A 26,628-nucleotide genomic window follows, 5' to 3' on the forward strand; every position below is an offset into this window, starting at 1 on the left:
AGCTGGTATTTAGTGCCTGCAGCTTTTCCAGGTGCATTCTGTAGGCTGTTGGTGAATCTACCATTCTGGGGTCTGGAGGGTGGTGCCTCTCTTCTCACAGATCCACTAGGCGGTGCCCCAGCAGAGACTCTGTGTGGGGGCTCCAATCTCATAATTCCCCTCCATGCTGCCCCAGTAGAAGTTCTTCATGAGCACTCCACACCTGCAACAGACTTCTGCCTGGACATGCAGGCTTTTCCATATAGATTCCTAAATTTAGGTAAAAGTTCTCAGACCTCAACTCTCCAATCTCTACACCTGCAAGCTTAACATCATGGGGAAGCTGCATAGGTTTATGACTTGCAACCTCTGAAGTAGCAGGCTGAGCTGTATCTGGGTCTTTTAAACTATGGCTAGAGCTGGAGCTGCTGGGATACAGGGCTGGGACACAGGGTGAAGTGTCCTGAAGTTGCACAGGTTGGCAAGGCCCTGGACCTGGTCCAGGAAACCATTCTTACCTCCTAGGCCTCTGAACCTGTCTTGGGACGGTCTACCTCAAATATCTCTGAAATGTCTTCAAGAAATTTTTCCCATCGTCTAGGCTATTAGCAATTACCTTCCTTTTAGTTATACACATCTCTGCAGACTGCTTGAATTTCTCCCCTGAACGTGGTTTTTTTTTTTTTAATTGTTTTTTGCTTTGTTTTGTTTTGTTTTGTTTTCCTACCACATGGCTGGCTGCAAATTTTCTAAAGCTTTCACTCTGCTTTCCTTTTAAATATAAGTTTCAGTTTCAGGTCGTTTATTTGCTCATATGCATGAACATTGGCTATTCAAAGCAGTCAGATCACATCTTGAACACTTTGATTCCTAGAAATTTCTTTCACCAGATACCCTAAATCATCTTTCTCAAGTTGAAGGTTACACAGATTCCTACGGCAGGGGCACAGTGCAGCTGATTGCTTTGCTAGGGAACAAAAGGGACCTTTGCTCCAGTTCCCAATAAGTTCCTCATTTCCATCTAAGACCTCCTCAGCCTGGCCTTACTGTCCACATCACTACCAGCATTTTGGTCATAACAATTTAGCAAATCTATAGAAAGTTCCAAATATTCCCTCATCTTCCTGTCTTCTTCTGAGCCCTCTAAACTGTTCCAACCTTTGTCCATTACTCAGTTTCAAAGCTGCTTCCACATTTTCAGGTATCTTTATAGCAATGCCCCACTCCTTGGTACCAATTTTCTGTGTTAGTCTGTTCTCACAGTTCGATAAAGAAACACTTGAGACGGGGTAATTTATAAAGAAAAGAGGTCTAACTGGCTCATGGTTCCACAGACTGTACAGGCATGGCTGGCAAGGCCTCAGGAAACTTACAAATATAGCAGAGGCAAAGGGGAAGAAGGTGTGTCTTATATAGCTGGAAAAAGAGGAAAAGAGAAAAGGGAGAACTGCTACATGCTTTTAAACAACAGATCTCATGGGAAACTCACTCTACAGTAACAAGAGGGGAGCAATATTAAGCCATGAGAAACCACTCCCATGTTCCAATTACATCCCACCAGTCTCCACCTCAAACATTGGGGATTACAATTGAACATAAGGTTTGGGTGGGAACTCAGATCCAAAACATATCAAGGTCCAAATAGACCATTTACATAATTACATGAATTATTTATATAATAAAGATTTCTGATGTAATAATATTTCTACCAAAAAATAATTACATTCTCAGTCTTATATGTAACAGAAAAATATTAAAATTTCATAAATTAACTGAAAGACTGAAAACACTTACATCAAATATTATTGAGACTGCCAAAGCTAAAGCCTTCAAAATAATGTATCAGAAAAAGTTACTACTCTTTAGCTATTAGTATAAATTACATAATATATAATATACTACTGATACATTATTGCATAGTATGTAATATAAACCTATTATTTTTCATGTCACACTACCAACTAATACAGTAAGTGAACCGTTTGTGTTCTGGTAAATACGTGAAAAAATAATTATATACACATACATAAGAATGACACAAACTGGGTCTTACATGATATATAGGATTTTGTAGGCTAACTGAATGTAGGTATTATTTAGGTACAATACACCCCTAATCTTGGAGGAAAAGAAGTGTATGACATAGCTGAAGTGACATAAAACTGGAATGATATGGATATGTGAAAAGGCTTTGTATATTACAACAAAAATATTGGATTTTATTCAATAGGCAATAGAAAACCTTATGATGGGAGTGGAAGCTGGGCACGATTAGGTTTATGTTGAGGAAGGCTACCTTTGTTGTCCATGTGCTTAAACGATTCCTTAGTTCAGTTGTCTGAGAGGACATTCAGTTTTATGTGCTAATATGTGCTTGCATTCTGCTGCTTTTATTGTATTTTTTTGTTTGTTTGTTTTATTTTGTTTTGTTTTTTGAGTCAGGGTCTTGCTTTGTTACCCAGGTTGAAGTGCAATGGCATAATCATAGCTCACTGCAGCCTCAAACTCCTGGGCTCAAGGGATACTTCTGCCTCAGCCTCCCAAGTAGCTGGGACTATAAGCGAGCCTCACCACACCTGGCTAATTTTTGTGTTTTTGTAGAGAGAGGGTTTTTCTGTGTTGCCCAGGCTGGTCTTAAACTCCTGGGCTCAAGTAATCCTCTCACCTAAGCCTCCAAAAATGTTGAAGTTACAGTTATGAGCCACTGCTCCCAGGCTATTGTATTGTATTATAAAACCAATATGCAAAAATGGATAAATGGATGAAAAGTAGTTAATTGAAATTTAAGTCATTATGCAAGTATAATTTATGCAAACTTTGGATTTATATTACAAGTATAGATACTAATAAGGACTCCCATCCTATTATTAACATAAAGCTTATAAAACTATTTGTAAACTGCTGAAAAATATGATAATAAAGAAACACATATCAGTGTCACACAATATTTGAGAAGAATTTCAATCATTTAATTTTTGAAAGAAATTATTGAGATGAAATAAAGGAAAAATGATACCTTAAAAATTATTACTCAAAACCCATGCTATAGTAGGAGAGGTGTTTTCAAAAATTAAGTAATAATTGCTTGTAAACTATTGTCTGGTGTAAAAAGTGTATTAAGACTAATCTGATAGGACACTAGCCATAACTATAAAAATGAATGTGCCAGGTCACAAAAAAATACAGAGTTAAAAAGTTTTACTCATAAAAGGACACCATCAATAGGGTGAAAATGCAACTTATGGAATGGGAAAAATATTTGTAAATTATGTATTTATGAAAGGATTGATAAAGAAAATAAAAAATAAACTGTTATGACTCAACAACAACAAAACACATTATGATTAAAAAACTGAGCAAATGACTTGAACTGATATTTCTCTAAAGAATATATTTAAAAAATCAATGAGTACATTGAGAGTTCCAAATCAAAACCACAAAGAGATACCACTTCACACTTATTAGAATATCTATTATTAAAAGCAAATAAACAAACAGAAAATAATGAGCGTTAATGAGGATGGAGAAATTGGAACCCTCGTGCATTGCTAGAGGGAATGTAAAATTGTGCAGCCACTGTGAAAAATGGTGTGGCAATTTCTCAAAAATTGAATATGGAATACCCAAAAGAAGTGGAGGTAGGGACTCAAAGAAACATTTTTACAACCATGTTCATAGCAGCATTATTCATAACAGCCAGAAGGTGGAAGCAGTCCAAGTGCCCCCTGACAGATGAGTGGATAAACAGGATATGATAGATACATAAAACAGAAAATTATTCAGCCTTAAACATAAGGGAAATTCTGACATACGCTACAACATGAATAAACCTTGAATACATTATGTTAACGAAATAATTCAATCACAAATAGACAAATACTGTGTGTTTCTACTTAAATGGAGTATTGAAATAGTCAAATTCTAAGAAACAGAAAGTAGAATGGTGGCATACAGGGAGGAATGGAGCCTGTTTAATGAGTACAAAATTTCAGTCGGAGAAGATGAAAAAGTTCTGAAGATCAATGTTGGTGATAGTTGAACAACAATGTGAATGTACTTAATGCTACAGGATTAATGGTAAATTTTTAAAAGGATTAAATGATAAATTTTATATTAGGTTTATTTACCACAGTAAAAAAATGAATGTGCCAAAATGTGAATGATAGTTTCTACGTGAATGTTATTTCATTCTATACTTCAGAGAACAACAGTTAATGTTTTGCATTCTATTTCAGAGTGGAAGAAAATCGAGGAGATTATGAATATTATCAAATTGCTGCCACTGAATATCTTTTTGGTATGTTGTAGAAGCATACACACATACTAGTCTGGCACGAGATAAGCAATCTTTATTTTTCCCACTATATTCAATTATATGTTTAGTATTGAAGGATGAGGTATAAATCAAGATTTAGAAAGATAAAAGGAAAAACTAACCATCACAACACTTATAAATTGGTAACAAAAATTTCTATGGTTTATAGTGGTCTGTTTATCTGAGCCAACTAATTTTACTAACACATGGAAGCCAATTTCATCCCCTGTGTCAGCTATATATTATTTTGAAACTAGTTGAAATTATACTGGTTGTGGTAGAGATTATGGTTTTCTAACCAAATATTCATTCTTTTTCCTCAAATTTATGGAATCCCAGTATTTTACTGTGTACATTTACCTAGCTAAATACTATATTTTCCAGCTTTCTTTGCATCTAGTTACAGTCATGTGATGTGGCTTAGCATTGGCTGATGAGATTGCAGTGGGACAGGTATCCCACCAGGTTATTTAAGGGTGTATACCCACTGCTTGAGCCCTCAAGGCTGGGTAGTGAGCCAAGGCCATCATGCCCAACCAAAGAGCAGGTGTCTTTGAGAAACCAAACATCCCACATTATAGCTGGGAACATCCCATGGAAAATAGTCTTAGCCAAATACACAGTAGACAAAAAGCCAGAAAATTAGCTTAAAAGCAGGTTAGCGATGGAAGGCAGGGTGGATCTCTGAAGCTGTCCTGCTGTTGCCCAGAAGTACCCTGTATGTAGGTCCTAATAAACTTATCTACTTGCCAAGTTAGACTTTTCCAAGTCATTCTTTGGTCTCTCAGCTACTTCTTAGTTTGGAAGGATGTTAGAGTCCCGAATTTTTCTTGTAATAGAGAAGCAAGTGGAAGAGTTGTTTGTAACTTCTGCAATGTGTCTTTAATAGACGAGGCAAATATTTTTTCCTCTCTCTCTTCTCTATTTGGAAAGTGACTATGGCTGGAATGATAGCAGCTATGAAGGAATTAAGGACAGTAGTTGCACACTAGTATTGCTGGAGAAGAAAGCCCAGAGAGGCCTAGTTTCCTGATGATTGTGGACTCGGCATATCAGCATGGGACTGCCCATAGTCAAACTTCTTTCACGTGGAAGAGGAACAAATGTCTGTCTTTTTGAAGGAAAGCCACCATTATTTTATTTTCATTATTTTAAGCTAAGCCAAATCCTAACTAATACAGTTGAAGATTACCTACAAAGGTACAAGCTCCAGTTAAGAAAGATTTTGTTTCTTCTGCAGTCTCTGTTTTTGAATACTGATAAGGCCACAGTGCTACACTTTTCAAACTCATTTTCCATTTCTGTCAAACAGAGATGAGATTTATTTTGACACCACTTAGGTTAGCAGAAATGTATTTTTCAACAACTTTCAGACCTTGTGCACTCCTAGGCACTGAGTACTGAGAGACTGTGCTGGCCAAATTATATACTATAAACTCAAATATCTTGTGCTAATATCTGCTTTGACACCACCACACTACTATGTGAATCTTCTATGTCATAATATTTGCAGCGATCTATTTTCTAATTTGATGGAAATATTCATGTGTTGCATAAATATTCACATGTTTCTACATTTAGGTAGCCCCAGAGGCCTAATCCTTGTTTATAAATAGAATATTCTCCAGCTTGGAGAAATTAATTTATCATAGACATTACTGGGTAAACACATAAACAAAGACAAAATAAATTCTCCTTTTCTGCATTTCTTCTTTTCCAAAATTTTTGAATACCTAAGAATGAACTTGACAATGTGATGTTAATAGAAAAAGCCATTTATGCATTTTGCTGCAAGAGTTGACCCTTACTTTTGAAAACTATCTTATAGAAAAGGAAGAGCATTGATTTTACAAAGGCCATCAGGAGCCATGTTTAGACAAGCTGTGGTTTGAACACTCAGTCTATATATATATATATATATATATACACACACACACATTTTTAAGTGACAAAGGCAAATCTTTATTTGCTTAAAAGCATGGGTCAATTTTATGTTCACTGCTGATTAAATCATCTCTGAATTTCTAGGGTTTTGTGTCTAATGATGAAATGACTGTATATGTTGGAGGAACTTCAATAGTCTCTACAACCACATGCTCTCCAGGGTTTCAGGAGGAGCCAGGCAGGTGATGACAGATACTGCACAAGTGCTTCTGGAGTGGGATGTTTCCAGGCATATTTCCAATTCTAATATGAATTACTGTAGCTCCAAGTTTTGTTAAAAATAATAACAACATATTGCCTTTGTTATGTGAACAAGTGTGGCCAACTTAAGAAGGGGAAGAACAATTTTATTTGTTATTATATGTGGAGTATTCTGCTCTTTAAATTTATTTAAGAAAAATGTTCACTTCTCAAAAGGAAATGGGAAGACATCTCTTCAATGTATTCATCGCACTAATAACATGATTGACTTGATTTAATCTGTTTACCAGAGAAAGATATATGCTTCTTAACTATTTATTTATTTATTTGGATAATGATAATCTCTTTTTGTTTCATCTTCAAGACCTGAAATTAAAGATTCTGGGATTGCTTTTTATAGAGCAACCACATGATAACACTCACAATGATTATTTTTTCTCAGAATCATATGGGAAAGTTATTATTACTTGAAAATGCAGCAATTCTTTCCATTTTCCATGGCATGTGATGGGAAAACATAAAGGGTGTATTTGATTTTGTTTTTCTTTATCTACGTCAAAAGATAATGTGGAAAATTACTTCCTGCACAGTGTAAGTGTAGGAATTTGTAATTATCACTATTACTTTTTTTCCCAAAAGGATTTGTGTATGTAATTTAGGTAATTTTGACTGTTTTTAAAATGAGAATTATATGATTTAATTTTTTAAAATCTTTTTAATTATTAAAAATTGATGTATCTTTATGAAATTCATATTCGTGTCTTCTCATATCAAAAAGAGATTCAATATCTGTTGGAAGCACTTGAGTTACAAAGAATGATACTCTTAGTCAACTTTCATATTCTACTTACTACAGTATAGTGTCCTGATTGCAAAGAACATGTGTTTATGGACTTTTTTCTAGGGTTTTCATTTTGGAGCGCTTTCATTTGTACTTGTTAGAGATACTTTTGCTTATGAATTTTTTGAGACATAGTGATTTTCAAAATATTATTTGCATGATTTTTGTAAAAGAAGCACTGAATATACCACTTACAGGAATACAACCTAAACCAATCATAGAAAAGAAATAACACTACTGTTGAAGTTGAGCAAAATATATTGAGCGTTTCCAATTATTGGTTCCAGTGGTTTGTTTATAAATGGTTCTGTTTTTGCAGCTGTTAATTTTTTTCACTCATCATGTCAAGAAAGCAATATAGAATTATTTAATATAAAACCCATGGAAAATCATCCAAAAGAATAGAAAACATTCTTTATCAGAGCAGATTAAAACCACTTCCTACATTTCTTATTTTGAGATCTTGATAGGTTTTGCTGTTCAAAAGAAAGTGACTTTCAGTGAGAAATTTCTCTAAATTTCTTAGTGCAGGTTTCATTCACATATTCAATATTTTATGTAATATTTGCAAAATCTTCTTGTTCTATAATCATTTTAAGTTAGAATTTTTTAAAAGGATGAACTTGTGGAGGCATATTTTAGTTATAGGCTTTGTATCTTTAAGCTGGATAATGATAGTTTTCTGAAAGCCTGCTAAGAATATGACCCTTAGCTTATGTATTATTTTATTATAAAAATGATAGAGAAATCATTCAGTTTCCTAAAATTTGTCATCTACATATTCTGCTGTAAAAAAATTTGCCCTAAATATTTGTGGCATAATGCAACAAATATTTTATCATATCCAGGCCGGGCGCGGTGGCTCAAGCCTGTAATCCCAGCACTTTGGGAGGCCGAGACAGGCGGATCATGAGGTCAGGAGATCGAGACCATCCTGGCTAACACGGTGAAACCCCGTCTCTACTAAAATACAAAAAAAAAAAAAATTAGCCGGGCGAGGTGGCGGGCGCCTGTACTCCCAGCTACTTGGGAAGCTGAGGCAGGAGAATGGCGTGAACCCGGGAGGCGGGGCTTGCAGTGAGCTGAGATCCGGCCATTGCACTCCAGCCTGGGCGACAGAGCGAGACTCCGTCTCAAAAAAAAAAAAAAAAAAAAAAGAAAAAGGAAAAAAACTTACCTATAGTTTAGGTAAAACTATGCTAAAATCAATGGTAAAAGACTAAATGTTTTCTCCATAAGATCAGGAACAAAGTAAAGATTTTCGCTCTCAGTACTCCTTTAAAATATCATACTGGAATTTCTAGCCAGTGAAATAAGGTAAGAAAACAAATAAAAGAAATGCAGGATAAAAATAAAATATCAAAATTGTGAATATTCTTATATGACATAATTACTTAGATACAAAATACAAAATAATCTACAGAAAAGCTCCTAGTACTAATGCATGAGTTTGTATACTTGCAAAATACAAGGTTTGATGTTTCTGTATACTAATAGTAAGTATTTGTAATTTGACAGTAAAAGACAATATTATTTATTATAGCACCAAAACCAAAATAAATAGATATGTAAAGCCAATATATGCAGGATTTGTACATTGAAAACTTCAAAACATCAATGTAAGAAATCAAAGTATTTCATTTATTTAATGGAAATATTAGCTATATTCAGGTGTTAAATATAAGAATTAATAAGATATCAATTGTCCTCAAATACATGAATAGATTCAATGCAATCCCAATTTTAAAATAGTATAATTTGTTTTATACCACAACAAACTAATTCTAAAATGTGTATGGAAGGCAAAGGAGTTAGAGTAATCAAGAATTTTTTTTTTTTTTTTTTTTTTTTAAGGTTGGAGCACTCATACTACCTGATGTAAGACCTACTGTGAAGGTATAGTAATAAAGAAAGTCAAAACAATGAGAATTGCTAAAGCATACATACCTATATCAATGGCAAGCAAGAACATCAAAATATATTCAACTTCATTATTTATGAGATAAATGCAAATTAAACAACCATGAGAAGCACTTCAAATGTATTACAGAAGCTAAAAACTGACAAAAATGGCAATACCATATTTGTCAAAACACAGAACTGTATACCAGAAAGAGTGAATTTTAGCATACATAAATTAGAAAACAAATTGATTAAGCAAATTTTCAATCAGAAGTGGTCACTTCACAGTAAGACACATTTTCTTTCTCTACAGTTTTGCAGGTTTGATGATATCTCTTCCACAGGCATGAAAACCACCTCTCTGAAATTTTGCCCATTTATCATTTCTACTTATGGGAGCCACAACATGATATTCAAACTTAGGTAACATTTCAGCCAGCCCTCAGAATGTTTTTACATTCATTTGAAAATGTGAGGAAACATTATTCAAATAAACATTTACATTAAATAGAAATATAACTAAAACAGGAGATTTGGCAGTGCATTTTATCCCCATTATCCTTTTTGTCTCATTGCTCATAAACTATAAAGATGGCATATTCATACTCGGATTGCACTCCTTGGGGCAAATCCAATTCCATAGCCATTCTAAATAAGGCCTTAGGCAGCGAAAGACCTTCCTACACGATCCTTAAAATCAACAGCAATTTTCTAATTTTAAAAAAACTAATTAATCCCTAAGTAGTTTTGGAAAATTTCAACTTCTAAGACAAAACCCAAATGAACTCACTAAGCCATTTCAGAGGCAGTAGGTTGTTGACAGTATATCAACCAGGCTAATTAACGAACAGATAATCAAACTGAAAAGTTGGCTCAATTCAGTGATTGCTTGGAGTGCAAAATATCCTTAGCTTATAACATATTAGGGATTCTATTCACCATAAGAATTTGTTCCCAGCCATACTTTTATACAAATAATATATTCAAGAGAGAAAAATAAAAGCTTCATGGGCAATTTCAAATATCAATTCAGATATTCATTTTTAAAAACAAAGGATTTTTTTTAAAATTCAAAAATAAAATATACATAATAAACCTGTGTGGAAGAAAATATGTAAACCAATATGACATAAATATAAATATAACCTCCCTAATATGAGGAGTCATATGTAGGTTTTATTTTCATTTATTCAGGAAATATCATGGCCCATGGCATGTCTATTTAATTAGGGTTACAAAGATAAATAACGTCACAATATCTGTTTTCATTTCTATAATAGGACACTAATGGAAGTCATAAGAGGAGGACCCAAGAAAGGCCCGAACCGCTTCTTTGAAGGAGATAAACAGCTATGCAAATGTACCTTGAAAGAACGAGATTACATGGCTAGTCTTGGGAAATGAGTTAGGAGCATTTCTAGGAAAGATGCTTACCTCAACGAAAGTATAGAGACTTTAAATACCATTGTGTTATTTGTTTAAAAAAACAAAAAAAAAAAACCCAAAAAAAACCAGTTTGGTATTGGGTCCGGCGCGGTGGCTCACGCCTGTAATCCCAGCACTTTGGGAGGCTGAGGCGGGCGGATCATGAGGTCAGGAGATGGAGACCATACCGGCTAACACAGTGAAACCCCGTCTCTACTAAAAACACATACACAAAAAATAAAAAAAATTAGCTGGGCGAGGTGGCAGGCTCCTGTAGTCCCAGCTACTCGGGAGGCTAAGGCAGGAGAATGACGTGAACCCAGGAGGCGGAGCTTGCAGTGAGCTGAGATTGTCTCCGTCTCAAACAAACAAACAAACAAACAATTTTGTATTGCATGCATGATTATATCCTTGTAATACAAGGAGGGCAGGGAGTCTTCTCCCTCTGAGTGGGGAAATGTGTTGAGCTAGAGCTAGTTGCCTATCCAAATGCTGTTTCCTGGAATAAACTTTTACAACCATGAGAGCAAGAACTTTAAAACCCTCACTAAAATACCTTAGCACCTTCCCATGGAAGATAAATAAAAGCAAAGGACTTGAAGTAGAATGAAGTGAGTAATCTCATGAACAGACACAGTACTGCAGCACGCAAGGTGAGGAAGATGTGGGGGACAACAGCCAATTCATGGTGGCAGCCCAGTCTGAGGAAAAGCAGAGCAGAATTTATTTTAGAGGGCTCCTCTAATTAGGTTAGGCCTACCCAGAATAATCTCCCTTTTGATAAACTTAGAGTCCACTGATAAGGGTATTACATGTGAAAAATTCCTTCACCTTTGCCATATTAATTTGGTTAGAAGCAAGTTATAAGTGTCACCCACACTAAAGGGTTGGGATTACACAGCAACATGGAAACGAGGGAGTGGGAATCACAAGTACAGCTTAGAATTCCGCCTACCATAATATGTATTCCAGTTTGGGAAGCATGGCCTCAGTATTACTTTCAAGTATTTGAACAGAGATAATGTAATACTAAATAAAATAATCCCTTTTTCTTTTTTTTATATTACATTTGTTTTATGTTAATGTACTTATTTCAGATTCCTGAAATGAAACTCAAAATGAAAAAGGAACAAACTTTGGGAATAAATGGCTCCCAATGCCTTTTTGAAATTTATGTGTCAGTACACAAAGTTAAATACCAAGTTAAGTAATATGCCAATTAGTTATGTATTTTTTAAGGTAGTTTTTCAAATTTTAAAAGGAATTTTTCCCCTAGAGGGAAAACAGGTTTTTTTTATTTGCTTGTCAGAATAATTCCTGCCATTTTAGCTCCTTGAATAAACATTAAATTCTATTTCATATTCTGTATTTGTATAAAATAATAGAATGTTGAATCCCTAGAGGTTTATTTAACTAACTGAATAATATACCTATATTATATAAGAAGTATATATTATAATAAAATGATTTTGTTTTTAATAAATGGATGTATAAGGGCATAGTTAATTCAAATAGTGGCCAAAATGTCAGTCATTATTATGATTTCAAAAGTAGCATATTTTTGCATAGTGACATAATCACTTATCATTTTTTGGTGGCCAATATTTAAATCAAATACTTATTTATGTAAAACAATTATATTTATCACATGTGATAAACTGGTTCACCATATATTTTTGCAAGGAAATTAAAGTTTTCTGTAATATGAGGTAAACTTCTTAGAAATCTCTATAATGAAGTTGGAATTGTGTTCAGAGAGCAGGAAATGAGTGAACAAGAAAGAAGAGATAAAGATATCCCCTGCCACCTTCCTATTAGTTGTTGGTTGTTTTCATGGCAGGTGGATCATGAATTACTAAGTACAAAATGATAATGAGAATGGAAAGCAAAAGAATAATGCCTTCCTCTCACTGATTTGGAATCCAAGTTCATCTAATTTTATGATGGAAGTTACTATTTTCAAGTCATAGGAAGGTTCCTCAAACATTAATTGTGACAGATTAGCTCAAGTGTGTTGGGCTTGCATTGAGATATCTTCTGTGACATTTACCCTTTCCTGACCTAAATAATGGCACCAACTTTATAGAGGAGAATGGTTGAGAAATTGAGTGGCTAGAGCAAAAATTCCCTCAAATACCAGAACAAACAATCCAGAGAGTGTCAGGGCAGTCCATTTTCCGAACTAATCAACTGCCTCCCCTTCTCCTGTCATGATTGTTTTCATCTATGGCATTGGCCCCATGATTGTATGATCTCAGTTTCTGTGTGCTGAAGTCAGAACCCCATCTCAATGAGGTGACCATATTCCAATGTAAATTCAGATTGGTTTCCCATTACCTCCGTATCTGAGTTTAGCAGCAACTACCGCTGATAGATTCCTACTGGCACTGTCACAAAGACAGAGGCACTGTCTCAGCTCTGCTTTTCTCCAGACTGGGATGCTACCATGAAAAGCCTCTTGTCTTCCTCTTCTTTCCCACCTTGCATGCTGTGCTGTGGTACTTGCGTCTGTCCAAGAGATTACTCACTTTATTTCAAGTCATTTTGCTTGTATTTAGTTTCCATGGGGAGATGTTAAGGTATTTCAACAAGGGTTTTAAACAAGTTCTTGCCCTCATGGTTGTAAAAGTTTATTCTTGGAAACAACATTTGGATTGGAAACTAGCTCTATCTCAAGGCATTTTTCCCACCTCAGAGGGAGGAGAAGGCTCATCATCCCGCTGGATTCTTTTCTTTTTACTGGCGAGGCTTTATCTTCCCTTTCAATGGAGGATGTGATTAGGGAAAGCAAGTTCAGCTGTTGTGAAAATACTTGTAAACTTGTGGCTAAGTGATCTTGTGCAGGAGTCATCTGTCCAGGACTCACTCATATTTCAGCCCTGATGTTTACTAAATGTGTAAATATAAGTAAGTTTTTAAAATGTAACTGAACCTCAATTTCCTCAGTTGTATGATGGTCTCAATTTTAGTAATTCTCAGACTGACATTATTGTTATATTATTATTAACACATTTAGGTAATTGCTTAATTCATAGCACAATGCTTAGTCAATATATATAACTATAAAGTTTTATATGAAAACATATATTTTCAAATCATATACATACATATATATAATGTTATCAATCTGCTTTAAACTTTTACATTCCCATTAATTTTTGATAAGATGCAACATCCTTAATGTTTCTTATAGGATTTTAAATATTTTGTCTTGCTTTTCACTTCTAGTGGTATTTTACATCAAATTCCTCTGCCATTTTGTCTTTATCTTTGTCTTCTGTCTCAGTGTAAGTACCCTACCTCAGGCATCAGTTAGCTTTTCTGAAGTTCTCAGTTAACCGCAAACATTGGCAGATTGTCTTACCCAGGAGTAGCCACAACAATATCTCCCATTCCACACTCCCTTTGGCAGTTTGATTTTGCCCACCAAAAAGTCAAGTTTATTTCTCTTTGTTCTTGACGCATGGAGGGTCTGATGATTGTTTAGACCAATTGAATACAGAGGGGAAGAATGTGTGTGGTTCAGGTTTACTCTAAACGAGACTGGCAACTTTTGTACATTTGGAACATTTTGCACATTTGGAACATTTGTACATGGAATGCTCTCACTCTTAACACAGCCACCATGCTGTGAAAAACCTAAGCTCAATGGAGAGAGTTTGTGTAGGTGATTTGGTTGACATTTCCAAGTGATCTTCCAATCTTCTAGCCAAGTGAGTGAGTCATCTTCAACATCCAGCCCAGTTAAGCCTTCAAATGGCTCTAGCCTGCAGCTATCTGATGACAACTTCATGAGGCACTCCAAGCAAGAACTGTCCATCTGAGCCCGGTTAACTCACAAGGAATGTGCAAACCAAACTACATATTGTGTCAATTATTAATAACTATTAATATGTTTTAGGGTGTCTTTCCTCTACAGTAATAAATAGAGCAGATTTTGATGAAACTTTATCCCTTCGCTTATTGATTTGTTTTAGTAGCTAAATTTGCAAATTACAAACTTCTTTGGGAACAATTCTTTTTGTGTTGTGTCAAATATTAAGGATTTTTCCCTCACATATGCAATTCACACTCTGTGTACAATTCTGAGATGTTCGTAGACCTCCTGAATCTCATTCATTCAATCTTTCTGAACAACAATTATCTCTATCTTAAATAAACCTGTTCAGAATATTTAATTTGCTTTGTAAGGTCCTTATGTCCTTTGAGTTTGCAACTGAGTTCTAATAACTTTGAAATTCAGTGCAGAGAAAGACAAAGGCAGATTAAGATATTATATAGGAAGTAAAACTTTTCTTTTTTTTTTTGAGTCGGAGTCTCGCTCTGTTGCCCACGCTGGAGTGCAGTGGCGCAATCTCGGCTCACTGCAAGCTCCGCCTCCCGGGTTCACACCATTCTCCTGCCTCAGCCTCCCGAGTAGCTGGGACTATAGGCGCCCGCCACCTCGCCCGGCTAGTTTTTTGTATTTTTTAGTAGAGACGGGGTTTCACCGTGTTAGCCAGGATGGTCTCGATCTCCTGACCTTGGTGATCCACCCGTCTCGGCCTCCCAAAGTGCTGGGATTACAGGCTTGAGCCACCGCGCCCGGCGGAAGTAAAACTTTTCTTAGGGTCTTCATCTGGGCCTGAGAATTAAACTGACATAAATAGATTAACAGAAAAAAAATACAGATTTATTTAATATAAGTTTTGCATAATACAGGAGTCTTCATAAGGAAATGGAGACTCAAAGAAGTGGCAAAACCTAAATGTTTTAATACTAGGTTGAACAAAGAAAGCAATAGTGAAAAAACTTAAATATAGTGTAAGAGGAGGCCAAATGAAGATAAGACTTATTTTAACAAGGTCTTTTTGTAGAGAATTCTCTTGTTCTCGATTCCCTTTCTCTGGTGATAAGAATGTTTATTTCCTCCTGGTAGAGGGAGACATCATCTCTCACATGGGGGTTTTATCTTCTACTTTCAGGAAGAAAAGGGGAGGTCAGAAGGTATTTTGTGAATCTGCTGTTTTTTAAGTGCCTTTAGACCAAAATAATCCTTATGCAAAAAGAGCACATGAGTGGCATATCCTGCGACTCTTCAGTATAAAAGTCACAAATTCAAACATCAGTAACAATAATATATGAGATATATCTTACCCAGTTCATGAAGTCAGGCTTAAAACAAGTATACTTATTTAAATTTTAAAAGTTCTTTGTCTATTCATTTTTAGTTTATTCATATATTTATTTACTTTTTTCTCCCTCATTATTTAATAAATATACATGGAGCGTCTCTTAAAATCTGAGCTCCATGCACAGTACTGCAGATGTAGAAATAAATGAGAAAAAACATTTTTTCCAAGTATTCGTTGGCTATTTGGAAATATAGATATGCAAATGAATAAAAGTGAAACAGCTTGACTATAACAGTAGAAGGGTCAAATAACATATTCTTGTAGTCATTTCTGACCTGCATTTACAAAGATAGATGGGAGTTTTTGAAGTGCATAAGAGATTACAACTATTCAGGAAGGGGTAAGAAATAGTATTTGGCAGTTAGAGAAGAAAGGAACTATCTGATGATTAAATGTGGCTGTAGGATACAGCTGAGATAATCCTGCTGATGTAGCCAGGACCACCTCACAGCACCCTAGGTTATTTAGACTTTCTCTGGAAGGAAACATGGAACAATTAAGGGGGGTTAGTCAGGAGACAGAGGAGTTAGTTTTTTTTTTCCCTTCCAAAACAATCCAAAGGATGAGTTAAAGAGGAAGAATCAGGAGAAACAGATAGAAATCCTTTTCAAAATTGAAATACGTTGAAGAGACTTCAATTAATATAGTATCAGAAAAGAAACGGAGAGGGGAGAAAGGATTGGAGATATATTTATAAGGTAAAACTAGATGAATCTAGAGATTAATTTCATATAAGGATATGATAGAATAAAAAGCCTTGTTTGTATTCTTATTTGGTGTGACAAATATGTAGATCATAGTGTGAATAAAAGTATAGGAGCCAAGATGAAATTATGTTTGCATATTGCCATGGTCTGAATGTTTATGTCCCTCCAAAATTCATATTTTGAATCCTAATCACCAAGGTGATGGTATTAGAAAGTGAGGCTTTTGGGAGCTGATTAGGTTGTGAGAGTGAAGCCCTCATAAATGGTATTACTGCCCTTATAAAAGAACGCCCAGGAAGGCTTGCCCCTTCCACCATGTGAGGATACTGTTAGAAGGCGTAATTTCTGTGGAAATGGCTCCCCACCAGACACTAAATATGCTGCAGCTTTGATCTTAGATTCTCCAATATCCAGAACTGTGAGAAATAAATGTTCACTGTGTATAAGTCACTCTGTTTATGGCACTTTGTTATAGCAGCTGAAATGTATAAAACAAATGGCTGAATAAAAACAGTTATGAGCCGATGTTAGATATTTGTAGTTTTATGTGGGTATGAGATTGTCAGGGGAATGTATATGATAAAATGTTGGATATATGTATATAATTATCAAGACCAATGTCTGGGAAAATCATATTGATTTGGGACTCATTAGCAAACTGGTGAGACTTGAAACAATATTTTTAAATGAAATTAAGAGGAAGTTAGTAGTGGTTGAGAGAAAGAACTGAAGACAGAGCTGTGGGGAATAGCAAGACTTAAGTAGCTAAGAAGAAAATATTCTAATATATAAGACTGAAAAATAATGGTAATAAATAATGGATAAGATTCAGCAAAGTAACCAAAGGTAAGGGAGATAATTTCAAGAAACAAGGAATAGTCAAGGGCTTGACATGCAGAAATGGCAGAATAGTTGAGAATTAAGTATTTAAAAGTCATCCATTACATTTTCCCAGAAACTTTAACGCAGTGTGGAAACAGAACACAGATAGTATCTGAAGAGTGAATTGCAGAGATTGGGTACAAACCACCTTTTAATGAAATTGGATTGAGGGAAAATATACTTGGACATACATTGAAAGTCAGATGTGTGTATACATTTATAAGTTCATTGAATCTAAGGCACCGTTATTTTTATGTTTTATTGGGAAAGAAAATAAAAGCCTTTGCCAATTAAACTATAATACAATACAGTCTTATCAGGTGGAATCTTGTTAAATATTTCTACTACTTTGGTGCATGTGCAAAGAGCAAAACACAAGTGAAATGGCAAGCAATGGCAACTCCATCATGATTCCTGCCTACCAATCAGCAACTGTAAGATTCCATTGATTTAAAGAAGATTGTAAGGTCAGAAACTTCATAAGATGAAAAACCATGCGTCTTAGATTCAATAAAATAATATAATGCAGATAAAAAACGTGTGTGTGTGTGTGTGTAGGGCAGACATTCTTATAAACTGCAAGAGTTGTTTAAAATAAAGAGTAGCAATCAACATATTTATTAAGAATTTAAATTTAAACAAAAGTATATTTATTAAATGATTGTTTTGTTGTTTAAACAATCTGTATTAAATGTTAATAAATTTAATCTCTGTCTATTTTTAGTTAACAACAGAGAAGCAGAAAAAGAAACCTGAGGTTTTGGTATGACTTTAGAGACATGCCGTACATTTTGAAATAAGGCATAGCTTTATAAGTAATACTTTTAAAGGCAATAACATATTTCAAGGACTTTCGAAATTTTGATCATCTTAGATGAGAGATTAATGAGAGCTTTAATATTAATGTTTTTGTAAAACTCAGGGTGTACCAGATTTTCAAACCTGCTGTGATGAGTTGAGTTTCTTTAATAAGAAATATTATAAGGTTATCCTTTTTGGATTGAAAAAAAGAACAACTGTTAGAGCATTGCACAAATATTGTCTTGTATCATTTCTCAATTCACAAAGCTGGCATTATCCAAGAAAGTACTAAAAAAATTCACATTGTAGTTACTTAGCATGAAACACCAAAAATTTAGCAGTCAGTTCAACTACTACAAATGAAATAAATAATTATACCTCTCGTGAAACGAAACAATGACTTTCTTAAATGTTCTTTTTCATCTAAAAGTAATAAATGTTCCAAGGTATTGACTAACTCATAGAATTGGTAAATGAGTTTTTTTCCTCCATTGATAAGTTCAAAGCAAAATTTGTTGCAAAATGAAGGTTACCATATCTAGACTAGTACATTTTATCACATAACTATTGATTTTTTTTTTCTTAGACATGGGACTCTTGCTATTTTGCCCAGGCTGGAGTGCAGTGGCTATTCACAGGTGCAATTATTGTGCACTACAGCCTTGAACTACTGGCCTCAAGCAGTTCCTCTGTCTTAATCTCCCAAGTAGCTTAATTGTTGATTTTTACTGAAATAGCTCAGCATACACATACTGAGAAAATTGTTCATGTGGTAGTAACCACAAAATGTGATTAAAGTGACAAAAACTGTACAGCATCTAAAACACGTGGGCAAAGGCAGGGAGTCGCTATCTATATATCATTTTCATTTAACTCTACTACAGAAAATCAAGATTAGTGTGCTCATAGATAAGTATAGTTGTGAAAAATGAAGGTGAGGGAAATGAAGTTATTTGAACAGGATTATAGCAGCAGAAAAACTGGGATCATGTTTTTTATAACAAACTGAAACATCTATACTAGTAGTAAGAACATAATAACACCAGCAATCTACTCAGTTTTGAAGTTGGAGGCACAAGAGATTGATCAAATTTATGAAAATAAAAAAAAAAATCAAAATAAAATTAGCCAAATCCTAGATTTTATAATAGAATGGAAACACATTTTGGGGCAAAAAAAGGTTATTTACAGAAATAAGTAGTAATATACCTGACTTTGTTAGCTCAAGTTACTACAAGTTAAATGGATATTCATTTAAGCAAGAAACAGCTAAGTTTTCTAATATGTTCACTAAAAAGTCATTATCTGTGTTAAATGTATGTACACGCTGTTTTCAGTACTTAAACAATATCCTCCATGATTATTTTTGCTTCTTTACCTCTATATTTTATTTTACCTTTAAAAAAGCCACAAAAAACAGCAAACAAAAATACTTCCGATTACATTATTTCTTCTAATTCTAGCCCCATTAAGTTTTTTTAATTGTAAAATCCCTGAAAATAGTTGCCTTTTCTCTCTATCTCCAATTCTTCATCTAGCATTTATTTTTTATAGTAGATGTATTAAGACATAATTTAATTTACATAATATACAATTAACCCATTGAAAAGTGTATCACTCAATGTTTTAGTATATACACAGGTATATGTAACCATTATGATTGTGAATTTTAGAATATTTCCATCATCTAACAAAGAAACCCTGGATCTTTTAGCTATTGTCTACTACTATTCACTAATCAAAGTCAATGCAATTTGCCAGCCCGATCTTAACTGGCAAATTCTGTGACATGGAGAAGGCCTCTAGTGTCAACATAGCAAAAACTGTCCAACAAAAGAACAAGGTAAAAATAGTAAATGAGTGCCCTCTCCTGGACTATCTGGGCAAGGACTTTCCAAAGAGAGTTCTGTGTCTGATTTCTCAAACACTGGGACTCAAAAGAGGAAGTTGATGAACCTCATTGCTAGGCCCAGGTGCAAAGAGCGCAACAGATGGCCCCGCTAGCGTCCCTTAGGGTGATAATCCTTATGTCCAATACAAGCACAATTTTCTCCGACTCTTCTTCTGATGAATCTGGAGATGAATTGGAGAGCCTTGGAAACTTTTACTTGGATGTTTTGGTTTTCTAAAATAAAAAAGACTAAGGGTTAGGCTATTGTAACTTTGTTCCCAGGAGGACGGAAGGCCCTCTGTCAAGGTTTGAGTTCAATGGGGAGGTTGAGGAGGATTGTACTTGTTGGGCCTCTTAGACTGCACAGGTGAATATGGTCTCCACAATCCCTGACACCAAGATAAGGGTAAAAGAGATCACTTTTCTGGTATGGAAATTGAAGTTACTGCCACTACTGGGACCATTACCCACGCCTGACTATGAATAGCTTCCTTAGAGCCTTTACAAACTTCCATTTTTATGGCCCTCCATACTGAATGTATAGATGTCCTGTCCAAACTCACTCCTGCTTGCCTTCATCCCGAACTGTGATAGAAATTGCTTTGATTAGGACCCTTATATTGAGGCATGTGCAACACCATGAACCTATCCTAATACATATGCCTAGTGCTACTGTCTCTCAGAAACAATATTGGTGGCCTAGGGGAGAAAAAATAACTTCCTTCATTGCTGAGGGTAAAGAAGCTAATGTTCTCTGTAAGACCACAGTATTTTTTCTTTTTTTTTTTTTTTTTTTTGAGACAGAGTCTCGCTCTGTCGCCCAGGCTGGAGTGCAGTGGCCAGATCACAGCTCACTGCAAGCTCCGCCTCCCGGGTTCACGCCATTCTCCTGCCTCAGACTCCCGAGTAGCTGGGACTACAGGCGCCCGCCACCTCGCCCGGCTAGTTTTTTGTGTTTTTTTAGTAGAGATGGGGTTTCACCGTGTTAGCCAGGATGGTCTCGATCTCCTGACCTCGTGATCCACCCGTCTCGGCCTCCCAAAGTGCTGGGATTACAGGCTTGAGCCACCGCGCCCGGCCAAGACCACAGTATTTTTTCATTCCACCATTCCTTCTGGCCTGTGAAAAGGCCTTAGGCACCTAGATAGTCACCATTGATAATAGGTAGTTCAAAGTACTGACTGGGTGTTTGGTGCCTGCAATGCTATGATGGTTAATTTCAAGTGTCAACCTGACTGGATTAAGGAATACCTAGAAACCTGGAAAAACATTAGCTTTGTGTGTGTCTGTGAAAGTGTTTCTAGATGAGATTAGTTTGTGAATCTGAGTGGACGAGGTGAGTAACATCCACCCTTAATATGGGCAGGCACTATCCAATCGGCTAAGGACCCGAAGAGAACAACAACAACAACAACAAACAAACAGATAAAAGGTTAATGTGTCTATTTGTCTGCTTGAACTGGGATACACTCTTCCTTTCTTGTTCTTGGATGTCAAAAGCTCGGACTTCCTAGCCTTTGAATTCTAGGATTTACACCAGTGTCCCCCCTGGGTTCTCAGGCCTTCAGCCTCAGACTGAGAGTTACACCATTGGCTTCCCTGGTTCTGAGGTCTTTGGAAATGGACTGAGCCAAGTCATTGGCATCACAGGATCTTCAGCTTACAGATGGACTGCTATGAGACTTCTCAGCATCCATAATTATGTAAGCCAATTACTCTAATAAATCTCCTCTCATATGTCTGTCTGTCTGTCTGTCTATCTATCTATCTATCTATCTATCTATCTATCTATCTATCTATCTATCCTATTCTTTCTCTCTAGAGAATCCTGGCTAATACAAATATCTAGCTGACACTGTTAAAGAAGATACTGCTCAAGCAAAGTAAATTTGCTATGCAGAAATTGATATTGCAAGTGCTCTTTTTGGCATTCCTCTCTACTTGGATGATCAGAATTCATTTTCCTTCATGTGAAATGTGTCCAATGCTCCTATAATTTCCTTCCAAAAGGCTCTATAAATTTTCTGGCTATGTGAAATTTATGGGTAAACCTTGACTCAAAATAAGTGCCACTTATGTAGGAACCACTGACTTCCCACTGTGATGATGACATTCTCCTGGTGGGCCTAGACAAGGACACCATTCAATAAGGACTTGATACTCTTTTAACCCATATGCCGCAATACAGCTAGGCCACTAATACAGACAAAATACAAGAACTGAATAAGTAAAATTTGTGAGTATAATCTGAGAAAGAACATTCCAGAGGGAATGATTGCCAAAACTTTAACCTTCCCTACCCAACAAATAAAAAAAGAAGATAGGAGATTGGTGGGGCTATTCAGCTACTGGGGGTCTCATTTTCAGCATGAAGGGATTTTGATGGCGTCCATACACAGGGCTACCAGAAAAACTGCTACCTTTGAACAGGGGCCCTGACCAGCAGGATTCTCTCCAAGTCCTCCAGCTGGTTATCCAGACTGCCCTTCTGCTGCTTTCCATATATATACACTCTTCATTTGAGTTACAGATCTTAGCATCCTCTCAGTTCACCAAAAGCAAAAGACTGCCATAGGTTAGAGGTGCCCATTTGGACCTAGAAGGACCTTGAGTCAGCTAAAAGGTACATACTTCTTAAGAGATAATTATTGGCCCATTATGAGACCTTGATAGATACTAAGCACATGACTAATGGCCATGAAGAAATCTTAAGACTGGAGATCCATGTCATGGGGACAAACAATGGTCTCAAATTGCAGAGTGAAGCCAGCTTAAGAAGTTTTCATAATAAAGCCCAGCCAACTTGGGGTCCCACAGCTCCATGAGAAAGTTTTAGAAGTACAGGGCCATTCTCCTGCTGGCCTTGTACTGACCTAGCTTCCCCATCTCTCACTTGTAGTTCTCAAAAATAACTGAAGAAGGTGCTGAGAATGTACCATCCTGAGATAGGGAAGGAATGACCATAGCAGCCCAGGCTTTGTTCCAATTCCCTCCAGAACAGGATGTCCTAAACACTTTGGTTCAGTGTGTCCCATAGCCCAGAAATATAAAACTGCAGTATGGGCTGCTTTCTAGTTGCAGCCCCATTCAGATGAGGTCCAAGTAAGGCAAATACAGGCAAAATTCCATCTGCCCCAAGCAGCTTTCCATAGCCTTGGGAGGCTGGCTGGCAATAAGTCCTAGTCTTCTATTTTTTCTCATTACTTATCTGTAAGAAATAAAAGTACCTCATGTAATTTGTTGTGTGGGGGGGTGTTCTGTCTCACTAGACTCAGCCAAGTTGGTGAGTAGAGCATGGGAGTGAACATGCTTCACAAGAAGTATCCCTCTGTCTCCCCTGCATATTTCCTGCAGTTTCTCTGCCTCCGCTGGCCAAATGGGAACCCAGATATATAACCTCCTGGTCCACACATTGACCTGGTTTACTGATGGCTCATCTCTGTTCAGTTCTGCTGGGCTGGAATGGAATGCTGTTGCTACCCAACCTGAGAGAGATCTGTCTGTTGCTTAACATGGTAAGAGATGCTCATTATAATGGGCAGAACTTCATCCAGGCCACCCCAACAGAGGATCCCTGATGTATTTTCACTGAGTCATGTGATGAATGGCTTGGTCATTTGGTCAAGCCACCAGCAAGGCTTAGACTATCATGAAAAACAAGCTGTCCTGTAGGGATGAGACATTTGGGTGAAAACACAGTTATGGTCCTAGTAAGCTTTCTTTAACCCATGTTGATACTTGCCAGGAAAGTTCCTAAACTAATAAGGGGAGACATTACCAATAAAAAATCACACTTGTCAACTAAATGTAAAGAGTTAAAGGTAAACGTCCTCTTCTCCAGACCAAGATGTGTGACTGATCACCTCCCGGAGTCATGAAAAGGCCAAGGGAATTCAGACACCATTCTGGACTGGGCCTGGCAGTACTCTAAGAAGACATTGAAATAACATGGAAAAGCTGTCCCATATGCCAGTTCTTGGCTAAAGCCAAAAACACTTTTCAGGGACAAATTTCCTGAGCCAAAAAGCCAGGATGTTCTTAGCAAATAGGCTATATTGGGCATTTTGCCCAGTCCAGCAAGTTCAGCTGGACTCTGACTGCAGTTGATGATATTTTCTCTGGGTTTTAGCCTAGCTGTTCCTGTGCATTCCACTTGTTCTGGCCACACTGTGTAGGCCTTATATAATCACATTTATCTCTTGTTTTTTATTTCCTGAGCACACTTCACATGAAGACAATTCCAGATTTGTGACTTAAGCAACACTCCAGTGGGCTTAATCTTGGAGCAGGTGAACTCTCTATGCTCTGTACCTGCGCAAGGCACAGTGATGATTGAACATTTTGAAAGGCAATTAAAAGACAAGCTTTAGTAGCTAAAAAATGGGAACTATATATTTTAGGTAAATAGTCTGGAGTCTCATTGCAGCAATTCCCCACAAAGACACTTCTCATTAGAGCCACATGTTTGGTAAGGTTTTCTTCTATATATACCTTTCTTCTTACAATTATTGCCACTTTGGTATCGGGATGGAGAGGCCTTTCAAGGACCTTCTATCCCTTTAAAACCTCTCTGAAAACTCAAATAGATTGGAGAGGAGGATGGTTATTTATCAATGAGGAGTAAAAGATGGTAACCATTTTACTTTATCCCTCAGGTGCACAATGTAGATTTTTGTCCACAAGAACTTCAAAGTACTGACCTTCAGTTGGGGATTCCAGTCCAACCTTAAGGCTATTTTTCTTAAAGTAGTCTTGCTGCTTTGCCACAGGTAGCCACATGGGATGGAAATCAACATCAATTTTGTGGGCCAGACGAAGAACCACACCAAATACATTTCTTTCACTACTATGTGGAATGGATTTTAAAGAGTTCCATCCTCGCTCATGGTACAGGACAGAGTGACTACACCGCAGTCGATGAAGAAATGTTTCCTCCACTCACAGCACATGAGCACCTTGGTACCCATGAGCCTGCATCTGGGGGAGGAAGAGGTTGGAGAATCTCACCTCTTGTCCTCTCCTCTCTGTCCCACATAGCAAGCTGTGTGACTTGCAATTTGCCAGAGTCCTTAATGCATCTCTCTCAGGCTGTTGCCACTACCCTGAATTTAACAAATTGCTGTATATATGACCCACCACTCGATCTTGCAAATAAACATCTGCTTGCTGTGCCACTGAATACTACAAATGAATCTTTCTCTAAACATAGACATTCCTGGATATGCAGGCACCCTGTATTTATTAGTTTGAACTCAAGACATTGTTACAATTGGATTGCGACACCATAGATCTCTTTGTGTTTATCACACTTGGAGTTTGTTATGATTCCTGAATGTGAAGATTAATGCTTTTCAATGAATTTGAAAAGTTTTCATCCATTATTTCTTTTAGTGTTTTTTTTTTCTGTTCTTCAATCTCTCCTCTCCTGATAGTCCTCTCTTCCCATTGTGCATACATCACTCACATGTCTCTGAGTCTCTGTTGTTGTTGTTGTTGTTTCATTTTTTTTATCTCTGTTCTTTGGATTGTATAATCTCTATGTATCTGTCTTCAAATTCACCAACTCTTTATTCTGCAATTAAGACCTACAGTTGAGACCATCTAGGAGTTTCTTTTTTTCAGTTAGTTTTTCAACTCCAGAATTTTCCTTTTTAAATAATTTCTTTCTTTATCAATATTCTTTATTTATTATGACATTGTAGTTGTACCTGTCTTTATCTTTAGAATCATGGTTTCCATTATTGTTTTGAACATATTTATAATGAAAACTTTGAAATCTGTCTTTGTTAAATCTGAAATATTTGTTTTCACAAGTAGTTTCTTTACCTACTTTTTTTTTTTTACTGTAAATTGGTCATGCTTCACTGTTGCTTTGCATGCCTCAATTTCTTGTTGAAAATTGGACATTTTATGGCAATCATTAAAAAGTCAGGAAACAACAGGTGCTGGAGAGGACGTGGAGAAATAGGAACACTTTTACACTTTTGGTGGGATTGTAAACTAGTTCAACCATTATGGAAAACAGTATGGCGATTCCTCAAGGATCTAGAACTAGAAGTACCATATGACCCAGCCATCCCATTACTGGGTATATACCCAAAGGATTAAAAATCATGCTGCTATAAAGACACATGCACACGTATGTTCATTGCGGCACTATTCACAATAGCAAAGACTTGGAATCAACCCAAATGTCCATCAGTGACAGACTGGATTAAGAAAATGTGGCACATATACACCATGGAATACTATGCAGTCATAAAAAAGGATGAGTTTGTGTCCTTTGTAGAGACATGGATGCAGCTGGAAACCATCATTCTTAGCAAACTATCGCAAGAACAGAAAACCAAACACCGCATGTTCTCACTCATAGGTGGGAACTGAACAATGAGATCACTTGGACTTGGAAGGGGAACATCACACACTGGGGCCTATTATGGGGAGGTGGGAGGGGAGAGGGATTGCATTGGGAGTTATACCTGATGTAAATGACGAATTGATGGGTGCTGACGAGTTCATTGGTGCAGCACAGCAACATGGCACAAGTATACATATGTAACAAACCT

The sequence above is a fragment of the Theropithecus gelada genome, chromosome 1 (assembly GCF_003255815.1).
Source record: "Theropithecus gelada isolate Dixy chromosome 1, Tgel_1.0, whole genome shotgun sequence".
Classification (NCBI taxonomy): Eukaryota; Metazoa; Chordata; class Mammalia; order Primates; family Cercopithecidae; genus Theropithecus; species Theropithecus gelada.